Genomic DNA, 15,788 nt, shown 5'->3' on the forward strand with positions numbered 1-15,788 from the left:
AACAACATATTTCTCAGAACATACCTCTATTGTTAAGAGGTGCAAGACTATATAGTAATGGCTAAAAACAGAACCTAAGCTAATGCTCACACATTTAATAGAGTTATTGGTGATTGAATTAATTCAGATTGTTTCTATAATACTCTCGGGAAAACACAGTCATTTGTTAGTAGTCATGTAAGTCCCCATGACTGTTGAGAATCGTCATTTTGTAGATAGACAATGTTTATGAGCCAAAAATACATGCACATTTGTAGACATAGCAGTCAAGTTCCTTTTGGAAAACTGCTGACACCATTAAATAGGAAATTTTGAAGATTGTTTACTAAAGGGACTACTTATGGCATGAGCAAGAGGGAGAAGAAGCCACAAGAAATAGCGCAGTTTCTTGGGACTAGTAACAGAGGAGATTTAGTACCACATCTATGTCTGAAGGGCAAGAAGAGGGGACAGTTATTGGAACCTGGAGAGAGAGCTTGGGAGAGACCCTCCTGTTGAGAGCTGAGAACTTTGGTCAAAAGAAACAACCACCCCAAGGTAATCTCTCAGAGAAAGAACAGTGGAATGAAACGCTTGGACCTCAGTTTACTCACTGACTCTGATCTTCTCATAATGTCCATCATTGGCCACTGGCGGGACAACCCAGAACAATAAGTAACAATAAAAGTACTGAATTTAAATGGCTGCAAATCTTAACAAGAAAATTATTTTATTAATGTACATTTTCATGAAATTTGCTACTTTAATCAACCATTGATTAATTCATGAATTTACAAATGACTTATGTAGAGTCTATTATGTAGCAAATAGGTAGTTTTGTAAGATAAAGTTGGATATGACATGGTTTGTACTATAGAAGGGAACAAAATGTGATGGGGAGATAGTGCCTATACACAGATACCTGTAATTCTGGCATAAATGCTATTTCATTGGTACAAATTAAGTGCTAGCAAGAGATGAACAGTAAGGGATCCATTCGTAAGAGATGTGGAAAAAGACTTATAGAACACATGCTAAATGACATAGGCCTTAAACGGTAGATACGTTTTCTCAAGCAAAGTGTGGATTTTCCTGCCTGAGGAAAATAATCTCCATGGTACAAGAGTTCTAAGGGACTCAGCAGTTCAAGTACTCTTTCATGTAGGAGCAGTGTTAGTTAAAAAAAGAATAGGCTGATATCTTCTAGGAAAGGACTTTAAATGCCAGTATATGAAAGTTGTGTTTTGTTGAGTATGAAAGGAAAGTCGCTGTAAGTTTTGGAATAAGGAAGTAACACAATCATAGCAGCCCATTAGAAAGAGCAGTCTGACTCCCCCAATTACAGTAACACCCCGTCATCTGCAGAGAATTCATTCCAAGACCCCCAGTAGACACCTGAAACCACAGATAGTAGCAAACCCTATATATACTGTTTTTTTCCTATACATATATACCTAAAGCTTAATTTATAAATTAGGCATAGTAAGAGATTAATGACAATAACTAATAATAAAATAGAACAATTATAACAATATTCTATAATAAAAGTTATGTGAATGTGGTCTTTCTCTCTCTCCCTCAAAATATGTCATTGTACTGTGTTCACCCTTCTTCTTCTTGTGATGATGTGAGATGGTACAATGCCTACATGGCGAAATGAAGTGAGGGGAATGACATAAGCATGTGACATGGCGTTATTTGACTGCCGGTAACTGACACCACAGAAAGCAAAACCACGGATAAGGGGGAACTACTGAAGTTCGGATTATTTTGGATAGGCTGAGGGTTTTGGACAATCACTTAGGAAACATTATCAGTACACCAATATTCACTAAGATGACAAGGATTTAAATAGAATTGAGACAAGGAAATAGAAAAATGAATGTGCCAATATAAAGGGACTTCACAATGTATTTCAATACTATATTTAAATTTGAAATAGCTGTCTCAGATCAACTTAGAAGAAAAAAGGAGAAATACTTAGATTATCAAGTGTATCACTGTCTAGTATCATGTCCTCCTGAATATGTTTCTTCCCAATATGCTTTTACAAAGCCCAGGGAGGCCGATCGCTTTCTCCTCTGCCTCCCTGCCGTTCCAACAAGTAACATTATCTCTAATCCCAGCCTTGCTCATCCTGCTGAGCATCCAATAGCTATTAAAGATAGCTTTTTGCAGCATTAACTGAAACCCTCAGTCCAGTGGCAGCATGTGGATATTTTGGCATATTTTAAACCATGGTTTTTTGAACAGCTTATTGGAATTTATCTAAAGTATTTGGATGTAAAATTTTATTCACCTTACTTGGCTTGGAACACAGTGCTAGAAAGTTTTACCCTGTTCTTATTTGGGGCTTCATACTAATTAAGGAAATTTGTTTATTGTGGTTATATGTAAATTGGTTTTGTGAAATCAAAATTTGTTAATGTCATAATCATGACAACAAAGGCCTCAATAGCACTGATAATATTTAAAATGTATTAGTTAAGTCAAAAACTAAGACATTACTAGAAGTAATAGAATAACAAATGACCCCTTCTTAAAAGTTCACAGGAACATGAAATTCTTAGTGCAACTATTAAGGCTGAAATCCTTTTCCCTTTCAGTCTTTATCCAATCAGGTAAGGGTGCTAAGGTAAGAACTTGTGAGACAGGCCTGACTTTGAAAGAACTGGAAAATAGCCCTACGAGCAAGTCACTCTATGCCTCTCTGACTTTCCATTGCCAACTCTGTTAAATTTAAGAATTGGGCTTGTTGATTTTTAAGCTCTCTTCCAGATAATTGCCATGATTCGTTAATTCACCTTCAGGTATGCGTATGTTGACAGTGTGAGGGACCTACCAAGATAAAATGTTCAAAATGTAAACGAGTTGCAAGTTTATGAGGTGATTTGGGGAGCTTATGCTTCATAATGACAATATGTGAAGATCAAGGTTTTGTCTTTGTGGCACCAAGCAGTGAAGTAAAACATTACACACACACCCTCGCACACACATCAGTAAGCATATTTTCAAACATCTGGATCTTTTACATTATGGAGACCAAAACATCCAGATGTTTTCACTGAATTTTAGTGCTAGGCATATTTTCAATACATCGTTTGAGAATCTCAATATTGCTAATCCAAAAGAAGAGTACATGTATGGTGTGTGGGTATGTGAGAGAGAGAAGAAGAGAAGGAAGAAGAAGGAAGAGGAGGAGGGGAGGGAGGGAAAATTCCCACTCTCCTACTCCACAGAATATAACACAGTATATCCTACAACCACTTGCTGAAAAAAATGAGATAAATTTTCCATTTCTCCAGCTTAATGTCATCTTGACTTTGGTCTCAGACTTCAAGGAAGGATTTATCATGATTTCATCTCTACACCGACAAAGAATATTCATTTCAAACATATTTCTGCCTATAATTTAGCGAGTGTGCACGTGTGTGTGTTTTCACAGTGTCTTGTGACTTACCCTGTATTTTATTCTACTTGAGTTCTTGCTCTTAAATGTCTGTAAAGCTGCACTCTCCTTTCACTCCTCACTGTGTTTGTGTTGGAAACAGGTGGGGAAAACCCTGTCAGTGAGCAGCAGGCCTACTTGAGTCACCAAAGAAGTGTGCTTTCCTGACTTGTCAGTTCAAGTTACTGTAAAAAGAACAGCTCTTAAAAATGCATGACTTCATGTGGTCAAATGTGTCAAAAATGGTTTAAAATAATACAATCCTAAGAACCATAGCGGGTGGGAGGGAACAGCGAAAAGAATTACTGGTATTTTCTTTTCCTATATCCTGTATTTATAGTCAGTGCCATAAAGGCACACCAGGAACGCATGTGAGATGCAGTCGTTTTCTCCAAATAAGTTTTGCCAAAATTACTGCATTTACTAGTGTTACACTTCTTAATTATCTCAATATGTTTGCTGGAGTGTCTATCTCTAAATGCCCCGTGTGCTTTGACCTGGAGGCAATTCTTGCTCTAATCATAAGATGCGGAAGGACACAGTTAAGTGTAACTTCTGCATGCTATGGTGTAACACTTTGGGAATATCACAACAGAAATTCTCAAAGGAATCATTTACAAGTTTTAAAACAATCTTACTCTTCTATCTTAAAGGAAAATGGAACAATACTGAATAACTAAGAGCATTTCTTAAGTATGCTGATACTTTTTCAAAGTTGTGTCAGTGACATTTCACTGGGACGCTCAGCGTTACATATAATTTTAAGTCAAATCTTTATGAGGTTGGAAGTATTTTTAGCTTTCTAAAATACAGGTGAGTTATGGTGTATACTATGCACTTAATCATGAGAAAAACAGTCTTATAGTCTAAGGAGTCCACTAGTTGGAACATTTTTTCTTTTCAAAGATGTTAATTTAATTTTGTAGTTTGAAAGTCACATTTCCTATCCTACAGTCTATTCATCGATGCTACTAAATTTAGCAAAAATATGTGCATTAATTGATGTAGACAAAGATATCTTTACTCACACAAATTAGGTAAATTGTGTACAGTCATGTAATCTATGCCCTCAAAGGCTCTGTGGTGTGTCACTGTGGGTTTTGTTCGCAAACTGGTGCACTGCAATTTTGCAGGTGCAAATTTGGAAGCACTTTCAAAAACATGGCACATCATTTCATTCCTGAAAAATAATTAGTATGTTAGCCTGAGAGTTCCATCGTGCAAATTATATTTCATTCTGGAAATTCATGAAAGCCTAAATTTAAATAGATTGTCATCATTTTCTTTGTCTAAAAGTACCTAAATAACGAAATACATTTGAAGGTAGTTTTCTTTGTAAATTCAAGCCTGTAATATCTGTTGAGGATTAGTAAACAGTTGGCAAGGAACTCCCTCTTGTGGTCAAATAATTTCAATTAGAAAAAGAGATTTGTACTCAACGGATGGTCTGGATTATTAAAACGTGGGTCACTCGTAACCATTAAGATTAACAATACTGATATAAGTGGTTTTACTGAAGCAATTCATTGCAAATTAGAGTTGAATTCTGGAACATATGCTCTTAATTTTTCCAAAAGCAGAGCTTTGCACTGCTGTTCGGGATAAACCCACTTTGAATTTCAATTTCCAAGGTTTCTTGTTACTTTTAAAATATTACGGCATTCTTTTAAAATTATACTCACACACACTGATAGGTGTGTGTGTATGTATATGTATATATATATATATATACATATATAAAATTGAGAGACAGAGTGGAAGACATTTATGAGCTGAATATTGTAAGAAGTTCACATCCTCTTTGTTTTCATCTCAGCACTTTGTTGTCTCGTAGTTTCTAAAACTGTAGGACTGCTAAATATTTCTTCAAGCAGCGGGAGAAACAGCTCCCATATGCTGTTAACCAATGGTTTCCCTCAGTACACGTGGCTACAGAGTCTACTGTCAAAGGCAATAAATGCCTGACATCCAATCAGAAATGTCCTAAACACTTATTATGAATGAGGCAAATTACCAGACACGTAATGAAGCTGACAAATTATCATTTTTTTCCTGATCGTTCGGCTTAAGCAGTGCCTCAAACCACTTCACAAGATCGGTAATAGACACTATCTGTCCTCGTACTGAGTATGCAATTCATTTCCACGATATCAAATTAAAACCTGATGCCAAGAAGCCTGGGATTTAACTTATCTTCTGACAGCACATCAAAGGTCGGGATGAAGGCCCTGCGTTCACATCAGGTCACTGCTGCCAGTTCAAATACTAATGATACAATCTGAACCAACTTCTTTTGGGGATGACTTTCAATATGAGCAAAAGAAGGCTTCAAAGTTCAATCGAGTCATTATTTAAGGAAGAGAGAGAGAGAGATGCTGATCATGTAAGTTCTGCAGTTTGTGCAAGGAATGTCTACATGTGGAGAGAGCTATTTCTGTACATGTGCTGGTTCCAGCATCCCCTTGCCTGCCTCAAGTTAAACACTCAATCATCAGCCAAATGCTGCACTCGCACATTCTCTGCACAAGCTAAGGAAGAACATGCATGAGAGGACAAAATTTTGTTTTTAAATTTTTGTTCATATTTCCTAGCTGCTCTTATTCTTAAGTTCTGTTGACTATGGTGTATTTTATGTTTAAATTGTTTTCTTTATTTTATATTAATACAAAACTAGATATGTTCACTATAGAAAAATCAGAAATGTACACATTTTTGAACACGTTAGAAACATAATAAGCATTTGTATTTCCCAAAACGTGGGTAACTGCGTAGTGGTTTTAATAATATTACATAACAGGTATTGACTAATTTTAATGTTCATACATGGATTTATTTTTTAATATCCTCATTTTTAACATAAGCATAGTCTCTATTCTCTATTATATGAATAAACTATAATGTATTTAATTAAACCACCGTAGCTGGAGACTTCTGAATATCTTTCCAACTTTTTCAATATTAAGAAAAAAGGAAAGACATTCAATAGTTATATCTTTACTCACATGTCTATTTACCAATGCAATGTATTCTCAAATTAGTGAATTATAATGGATAAAATGCCACAACTTTTTGATCTATTTGTCTTTATTTTCATTTTAAAATGCTGTATATTTTAAAGAAATTGTAAATATGTTCATGGATTCATTTTCAATTAAATCAAGTATGGAATTCACAAGCATTGTTGAAAGAATATAATTTATATGATTTTTTCTCAAAATAAAAGTAAGTTTCTTAACACCAGAAAGAAATTCATCTCTGAGCTCAAGCTCAGGTTCTGTGCAAAGGAAATTATATTAATGGTCAATAAAGTTATAATCCATACTGTCATCACCATCTGCATTCTTTTGACTCTATACTTTCACTCACCCCATAATATCAAGACCCCCATAGTACTTTTGGAATTAAAAGGATGCGTTCAAAATACTAATTGAACTTTTTGTACATTTAGATAGAAATATAGCATAATTTAGATGCTCTTAATGGTAATTATTGTTTGTAATCTATTTTTCTACAATATATTTTCCAGAAGAGTAATTTATCTCATGAGAAGAAAAGAGTAGAGTAAGAGGCACCTATGTATGCAAAAATCAATCTACCTTTTATCTACCTTTATATCTGTCTTTCAATTCCATTATGTTAAATCTAAGATTTCATTCATTATAGGATGCACAATTTTTTGGTGCCGCTAAGAAAGAAAATCTCCACCAATTACAATTATAAAGTGGCTTTGATTATAAGACAAGTTCTTCTAAAGACGTTAAAATTTCGAAATAATGTCTTAGAACTTGAAAATGGAAAAGCATAAAGATTCATGCACCCCTATGTTCATTGCAGCATTATGCACAATAGCCAAGACTTGGAAGCAACCTAGGTGCCCATCAAGAGACGAATGGATAAAGATGTGATATTTATACACAATGGAATACTACTCAGCCATAAGAGATGATAAAATCCGGCCATTTGTGACAACATGGATGGTCCTTGAGGGTATTATGCTGAGTGAAATTAGTCAGAGGGAGAAAGTCAAATACCATATGATCTCACTCATAAGTAGAAGATAAAAACAATGGCAAACAAACACACAGCAATGGAGATTGGATTGGTGGTTACCATAGGGGAAGGAGGGGGAGGGCAAAAGGGGTGGTTAGGTTCACATGTGAGGGGATGCACTATAGTTAGTTTTTGGTTGGTGAACATTATGAAATCTACACAGAATTCGAAATATATTACAATGTACTTCCGAACACTATATTATGTTATAATCCGATATTACTGCAATTTAAAAAATAAATTAAAAAAAGAAATAAGTTCTTAGAAGCAATGTGTATATGGTTAGAGGTATAAAATATATAAAGAAATGTAAATAATTGTATATAATTATAATCATATATACCAATAAATATATTAGATATATAGACAACAGGGCACCAGTCATGGTTTTAATGATTCTTTAAAATAACTGATTTAACTCATTTTAATTTAACCTAATTTAGCAGGATCACACTTCACACCTTAGCACTTTTTTCCAGGATATACATTATGAATATATGCTTTAATGACTTGTAGGTTATAAAGTCATATATAAATGCACAAAGTATCTGCAGGTAAGAAAAAAAACAAATTTCTTGACAGTAAACCTGTGCCTTCTGCAAATAGTTTAAAGACCCAGGGAAGATTTCTTTCAAATAGTGAGTAAACATAAATGTCTGGTCTACATTGTCTCTTCTGTGCCTATGGCAGATGTTGCTGCCCTGTTTCATTGACTCTAAGATGCCATTAATTATAAGACACATCATTATTTTATGTTTGATTAAAAAATAAAGAATATTGCCAATTAGACTGTGACATGTCATTGATTATAAGACACACCTCAATTCCAGAGAAGAAAAAGTATCAGTTCTAGAATACACAAAATATTGTAATTAATTGACACTCTTTTTCTATTAAGTCTGGATACAGCCTCATAATACTTTGCAATGCAACATTCCCTATAGGCATACCAATCAAGAGGGATAATTTTGTTATGGAATTGACTGGATGTTGAGAATCACCTGTGATGACAGTTTCAAATTTCTCTAGAAGATTTGAAATCCTCTAGTCAGTAAAGAGGTACAAGTCCAGCTCCATGATAAATACAGAATATTGGGTGTTACTCTGATCTTGTCTTTTTAAAAAGTTCATTTACTGAAGGAATTTCCCATAGATACATCTCTCTAATTTTATTTGGCTATCAACAATAAATTAGAATTTATGTGGGAAGAAATTAGAGAAAGGGAAGAAGAAAAATTGCATTAACCAAGTTCCTATGTGTTAGGGCCCATACATATGTATTTCATGTATTTTTTTATGTGACACTCCTTGAAACCTGAAAAGATTTTACCTGCCCATTTTTACAGATAAGGAACCTGAGGCTTGAGTTAGCGAATAAGTTATCCAAATTCACATAGCTGTCAGCAGTGCAATTGTTGGAATTAATATCCAAATCAATAGAATGCCAAATCTTAAATCTTCTCTGCTACTTCAGAACACCACTCTGAAATTTACTTTGCAGGCAATTTGGCCCCACAAATTATTCAGCAAATGAAGGAATACCTGTACACAATCCGAACTGGAATTTCCTGACATGGTCCACATATTGGATTTATATTTAATTTTGTTTGATATATCCTGATTATTTATCTACTGTCTGGCTACTTCCATACAGAAAAACTTGCTACTGACACTTGAGTGCCACTTGAACTCCCAGAAATATTCCCACTAAGTCTTCTTCACCTTTGGCTGTAGACTTCTGTAGATTACCATTCATTTCAAGATGTCAGAGCTGCACTTCCTCAAGTTCTTCTGCTGTCTCTTTTGGTGTGTTTCAACTACCACACACACACACACACACACACACACACACGGAGATGAAACTGCTTATGTGTTTTTGGCCTAGCCTATATATCTTCTACAGTAGAACTCTGTCTTTTCCTTTAAAGTAGAATATAGTTTAGCCCAATGGATAGTTTTCTATTATAAAATTTCTGAAATATTTCTCATAATGTCATTGTATGTCAAGGTGAAGATTTAGGACAAAGAGAAGGGGAAATAGGTCAGGTAGCCACTGTTTTTGGAGGAAACTGTGCTTTTCTCAGAACCAACTAACTTGTTCATTCTAAGGAGACGTTTTGTTCTTTGCGGAACATGCTACTTCCTTTTAAGGATTTTCTCTGTGAAGAGGTTGTTCCCTCTGGTGCCTGAAACTACCGCACAAGCCTATTGTGATTTTTTTGGTGGAAACCATGACTCTCTCGGGTGTATTACTCTGGGTTATAGTGTCCCCTCAATTGTAAATGATCAAATTGCTGCATGGACCATTTATACAGGGGTATTTCTTTCTGAAGCAAGAGTGAAATCAAGTGTTTTTGTGCCACACCAGGGACCCAACATGCTCCGATAGATAAGCACTGGCCTAAGGATGTAAAATCCTTCATACTTTCATTTTGCTCAAATGCTTTGTTATCTATTTAGAGCCATGTAGTTAAATCTTGTTCATTTGAATTCAGAGACATTAAAAACACCAAAAGAAAGAACTCAAAAAATTAGATATATCATGTTAACTGGAATTGAGCAAGTACTTACACAACTTCTTTGATTAAAAAAAAAAGTGGAAATCTTTTATGCTTTTCAAATGAGAGAGGGTATCATGAGAACAGAAAAATAAATAAAACTTCCTTTATAACAGTGGCTTCAATCTGGGATTTCAGGTGTCTATGAAAGATGAAACTAGGACCTGAGGTCTTCAAGTTCTTGTCAAGATTATTAAAATATTTAATGGAAATCAGAGATAGGACTACACAGCAAACTAAAACATTAGCTTCCTTGATTTTGACTGAAATTATATCAGCTCACTATTATGACACTATTTTTCATAATGCTTAAAAGATTTTACTGGTGGTTATACAATATTTAATTTTTAAAGTATGTAAAAATATTAACTATACAGGATGATAGGCAAAGATGGTTTTAAACACAGGACCCATCAACAGAAAATAATAAAAAGGATAATTCATAATAATGGTGTTTAAGCTTTAAAGATTCATAATTCTCCATGTTTGATGTTAAACTGATAAGAAAAATACTTTTAAAATTATAGAATTCCTTTGCAAAAAAAATCAAGTATAAATAAATTCATGACTTAAAGAACCAAATACTAATGCAATTGGCATTTCAATGTATAAATGTTAAAATTTCGTCAATCACAAAAGATAAAAAAATATGTTTTTCCTTTATTATCTTGCTTCTATACCGGATGTACTTTCTTTCCCCTGAACATTTTATTCAGAATGAGTATAATATGAACTTACCATTGATTCAAGCTTATGAACTATTAGATGTGAGATTGTTGATCAGGAATCCCTGAGCTACTGTTTGGTGTAAAGAGGTGGAGAGACAGCTTTCATGATAATGTGAAAATGCCAAGAGCAATGCTTAAGACATTCTCAGCTAGGATCTAAATAAGAATAAGGAATTGACTCTTCCTATTAACGGGAATGAATAATTCCCATTGCCACAGCATGAAGGAATGCAGTGTAACTGAGAAAGAGAACACAGAGGGCAAGGGCAAATTTAGTGAGCCAAACTAATCCTATGTTAATAAGTGATTAAAAAAAAAAAGTTTTAGCTGGGAGAACTTCTGCCAAAGTTGCCTGGTAAAAATTTAGCTGTCAATTTCACTCGATCAATTGAACTGGCATAAATATTATTTAATTTAAACATATGTAATGAGGGCCTGGAAAAAGGTGACCCTTTGTCATACATACAATGTGCAACATTTGTAAGCTCTGTAATACTTGGAAGAAGCAAAAAGTAATTGGTTCCATAATTTCTCTGATAAGGAGGAACTAACCTCATATTTAGCTTCAGAGTTAATTCTCATAATTTTCTTACGTATATTTAAGATAAATAGTTAAGTAAATATTGCTTTCTTTCTAGAAAGTTGGGCCTGTCCTTCCCATGAATGGTCTGTTACATAAAGACCTTAGTTAAAGATTCCTTCCAGGAATAGTCTTTATGTGTTCCTGGGCTGGCTGCACCTCACCTGAGTTTTATAAATAATGATTATATTTCCCAGATAGGAGGGGAATAAAACCTCTATGTAATCAACATCCCATTCAAAAATTAATTTTATTTTTCTGTTTTCCTGATAAGGTGTTGTGGGGACCTGGAATTGGCCACCCCAAGATATGTCTCTTTGGCATGAGGATTATTTGAGGCTGATTGCTTTTGATAAACTGGGACAGGGAAGGAGGCTCTGAGGAATGGAACTTGCCCTTCCTTAGGACACATTTACATTTGTAAGGTAAATCTCTATCTGTAAAGGTGCCTCCCTCTCTGTACCAGGAAGAAGAAAGGAGATGACCTTCTCTCTAAAAGGTCTTAATCAATACCAAAGGCAAGGACTTAAAATCTGCATTTTATTGTGCTAGTCTGGTAACCTCCTGTAACTGACTTCCCTCCCCCTCCCAACGTTGGCATCTCCTTAAAGATTAAGCATCTTTCTTTAGGCTGGGAACTGATTGAGGCGCTCATCTGTGACCACTCCCCCCCCCAGCCCAAGGCAACACACCTGCCACCCCGCAGCGTTCACTGGGACAGCAGACCTATCTGTCGTTTCCATCAAGCGCTGTGCTGACAGAGCAGCCTCGTGACTATTGTAAAAGGGACATTTCAATCATATGTGAAACACCCTGTTTGGGGGTATATAACCACTCTGTGCACCCCACTTCTTGGGTGCCCTTTCTTCCTTCGGGAAGAAAGGCCCCGGGCCATGGTTCCTCATAAAGCTTTGTTTAATTTTCTCTTGCTATCCTGTCTCATGTGAATTTAATTCGTTCTCCAGCCAGACGAACCCCCATTTGGGGAGAGGAAATGTCCTCCTCCCCTACAGTGTGATATAAGATGCAGTTAAGTGCCAGAGAAAGAACACTTGAACAAAAATTTGAAGATATGCAGTATTGCACAGCGTTTAGAGCGCAGAATTGAGAGACAGATTTCATGGGTTCAATTCTCTGATTCACCACTGGTGCTTCCTTTTGCACATCTGTAAAATGGGGATAATACTACAAGAAATAGTTAAGAGCAGTGCATACTGCAGCTGTTACTAAAATTATGTAGCCGAGGGCCTCAATTTCCTCATCAATAAAAAGGAATTTCAATAAATGATCTCTACTTTTGACTACAATTTGGAAATTTTGTATTAAAATTAATTATACATGACAGGAAAAAGTTTTAAAAATAATTTTCTATGGTCTCTGTAAGCCCATGAAGTTAGTATTGTTAGTATAATGGACCTTTGTATACTTGAAGATGGTATTTAACGTGTCTGAGCATGTGTATGCTGCAAATCTGGGAATCAGTAGTCATATTCCACATAAAAAAGTCTGAAATATAAGGAAAAAGATAAGGTATATTTAGAAGAGAAAATATTTAGAAAGAAATTGCGGGAAGACAAGAAAAGAGAGTAAAAAGAATGAAACAGAAGAAGAATACATAGCTGATAGAAATAAGAGTGACTGGAGGAGGTGTGTGCAAAATATTCATCCGTGAAATGCTCTTCCAGATATCTACTACTGGTAAAACTGAATATCCCAAGATATTTTAAATAAATAAATAAATAAACAATAAGAATAACAAATTACATCAAATAAATGTGTAGAGCTTTTGTAGGCATTTGAAGTTATCAGCTTAAAATAGATTGTTTTAACTATAAGACGTTTTATGTAAGTCTCATAGTAACTACCAAGCAGAAATCTATAGTAGATACACAAAAGATACAGAGAAAGAAATCAAAGCAGTAAATCATCAAATTATAAAGAAAGACAGAGAAAAGAAAGAAAGGAAGGAAGAAAGGATCTACAAAATACCCAGAAAACAATAAATAAAATGGTAACACTAAGTACTTATCTATCAATAATCATTTTAAATTTAAGTAAATTACATTCTTCAATCAAAAAACATAGAGTGGCTGAATGGATTAAAAAAAATAAAAGACCTATCTATATGCTGCCTACAAGACACTCACTTCAGCTTTAAATACACACATAAACTGAAGGCAAAGAGATGGAAAAAGATGTTTCATGCAAAGGGAAATCGAAAGAGAACAGGGTAGCTACATTTATATTAGACAATACAGATTTTTAAGTCAAACACTGTAACAAGACAATAACAGAATCTCATTATATAAGGATAATTATATAATGATAAAGGGGTTAGTTTATTAGGAGGATGTAACAATTGCAAATATTTAAGCACTCAACATCAGAGTACCTAAATATATAAAGCAAATACTAACAGATTGGAAGGGTCAAATAGACAGTAATACAATAATAGTAGGGAACTTCAATATCCAACTTTCAACAATGATAGACCATCCAGAAGAACAATCAATAAGGAAACAAAGGATTTGAACCACACATTAGGCCAAACAGACCTACTAGACATACACAGAACATTCTATCCAACAGTAGCAGAATTCATATCCTTCTTAAGTTCATGCAGAATATTCCCCAGGATAGATCATAGGTTAGGCCACAAAACAAGTCTTAACTTTAAAAAGATTGAAATCATATCAAATATCTTTTCTAACCACAATGATATAAAACTAGAAATCGATAACAGAAGGAAAACTGAAAAATTTACAAATATGTGGAGATCAATCAATATGTTCCTTAACAACCAATGGGTCAAAGAAGAAATAAAAAAATATCTTGAGACAAATCAGAGTGGAACTACAACATACCAAAACTATGAAATGCAGTGAAAGCACTTCTAAAACAAAAATTTATAGAGATAAATGCTTACTTTAAGAAAAATAAAAATTTCAAATAAACGATCTAATTTTACACCCCAAGGAACTAGAAAAAGAAGAACAAACTAAGACCAAAGTTCTAGAAGAAAGGAAATAAGATCAAAGCAGATATAAATGAAACAGAGACTAGAAAGATAATAGAAAAGATAAAGAAAAGTAAGAATTGGCTTTTTGAAAACATAAACAAAATTGACAAACCTTTAGCTACAATAACTGAGAAAAAAAGAAAAGTCTCAAATAAGTAAAATCAGAAATGAAAGAAGAAACATCACAAGTGATACCAAAGTAATACAAAATGATTATGAGATTACTATGAATAATTCTATGCCAACAAATTGGATAACCTAGAAGAAATGGATAAATTACTAGAAAGGGACAATGTACCAAGACTGAATCATGAAGAAACAGAAAATCTGAATATGCCATTTACTAGTAGGGAGATTGAATCAGTAATCAAAAACCTCCCAAAAGCAAAGTTCAAGACTAGATGGCTTCACTAGTGAAGTCTACCAAACATTTAAAGAAGAAATAATACCAAACCTTCTCAAATTCTTCCAAAAAATTAAAGAGGAGGAAACAATTACAAACTCATTTTACAAGGCCAAAATTGCCCTGATACCAAAGCCAGACAAGGACACTACAAAAAAAGAAACTCACAGTCAAATATCCCTGATGAACACAGATGCAGAAATTCCCAACAAATATTAACAAACCAAATTCAATATCACATTAACAGGATCATACACCATGATCATGTCGGATTTAGCCTTGGGATATAAGGACGGTTCAACATGTGAAAAATCAGTGTGATATACCACATTAACAAGATGAAGGATAAAAATTGTATAATCATCTCAATAGCTGCAGAAAAAGCATTTGACAAAACTCAACATCCTTTCATGATTAAAACTCTCAATAATTAGATATAGAAGGAATGTAACTCAACATAATTGGGGCTGTATATGACTAATCCCACAGATAACATTTTGATATTCAGTGTGAAAAGTTGAAAGCTTTTCCTCTAAGATCAGGAACCAAACAAGGATGCCCATTCTTGTCACTTTTACTTAACACAGTGCTGGAAGTCCTAGCCAGAGCAAGTATGTAAGAAAAAGAAATAAAAGTTATCCAAATCAGAAAGAAAGTAGTAAAATTGTCTTTGTTTGTGGATGACATGATCTTATAGATAGAAAACCCTAAAGATTCCACTAAAAAACTGTTAGACTGACAGATGAATTCAATAAAGTTGCAAGATACAAAATCATTATACAAAAACCAGTGCATTTCTATACAATATCAACAAACTATCAGAAAAAGAAATTAATAAATCAATCCCATTTTATAATAGCATAAAAAGAATAAAATACTTAGGAATAAATTTAATTAAGGAGGTGAAAGATCTGCATACTGAAAACTGTAAAACATTGATGAAAGAAATTAAAGAAAACAAAAAGAAGAGGAAAGATATCTCATGTTCATTTATTGGAAGAATTAACATTGTTAAAATGTCCA

Source organism: Equus caballus, chromosome 14, assembly GCF_041296265.1.
Source record: "Equus caballus isolate H_3958 breed thoroughbred chromosome 14, TB-T2T, whole genome shotgun sequence".
In the NCBI taxonomy this organism is placed as follows: Eukaryota; Metazoa; Chordata; class Mammalia; order Perissodactyla; family Equidae; genus Equus; species Equus caballus.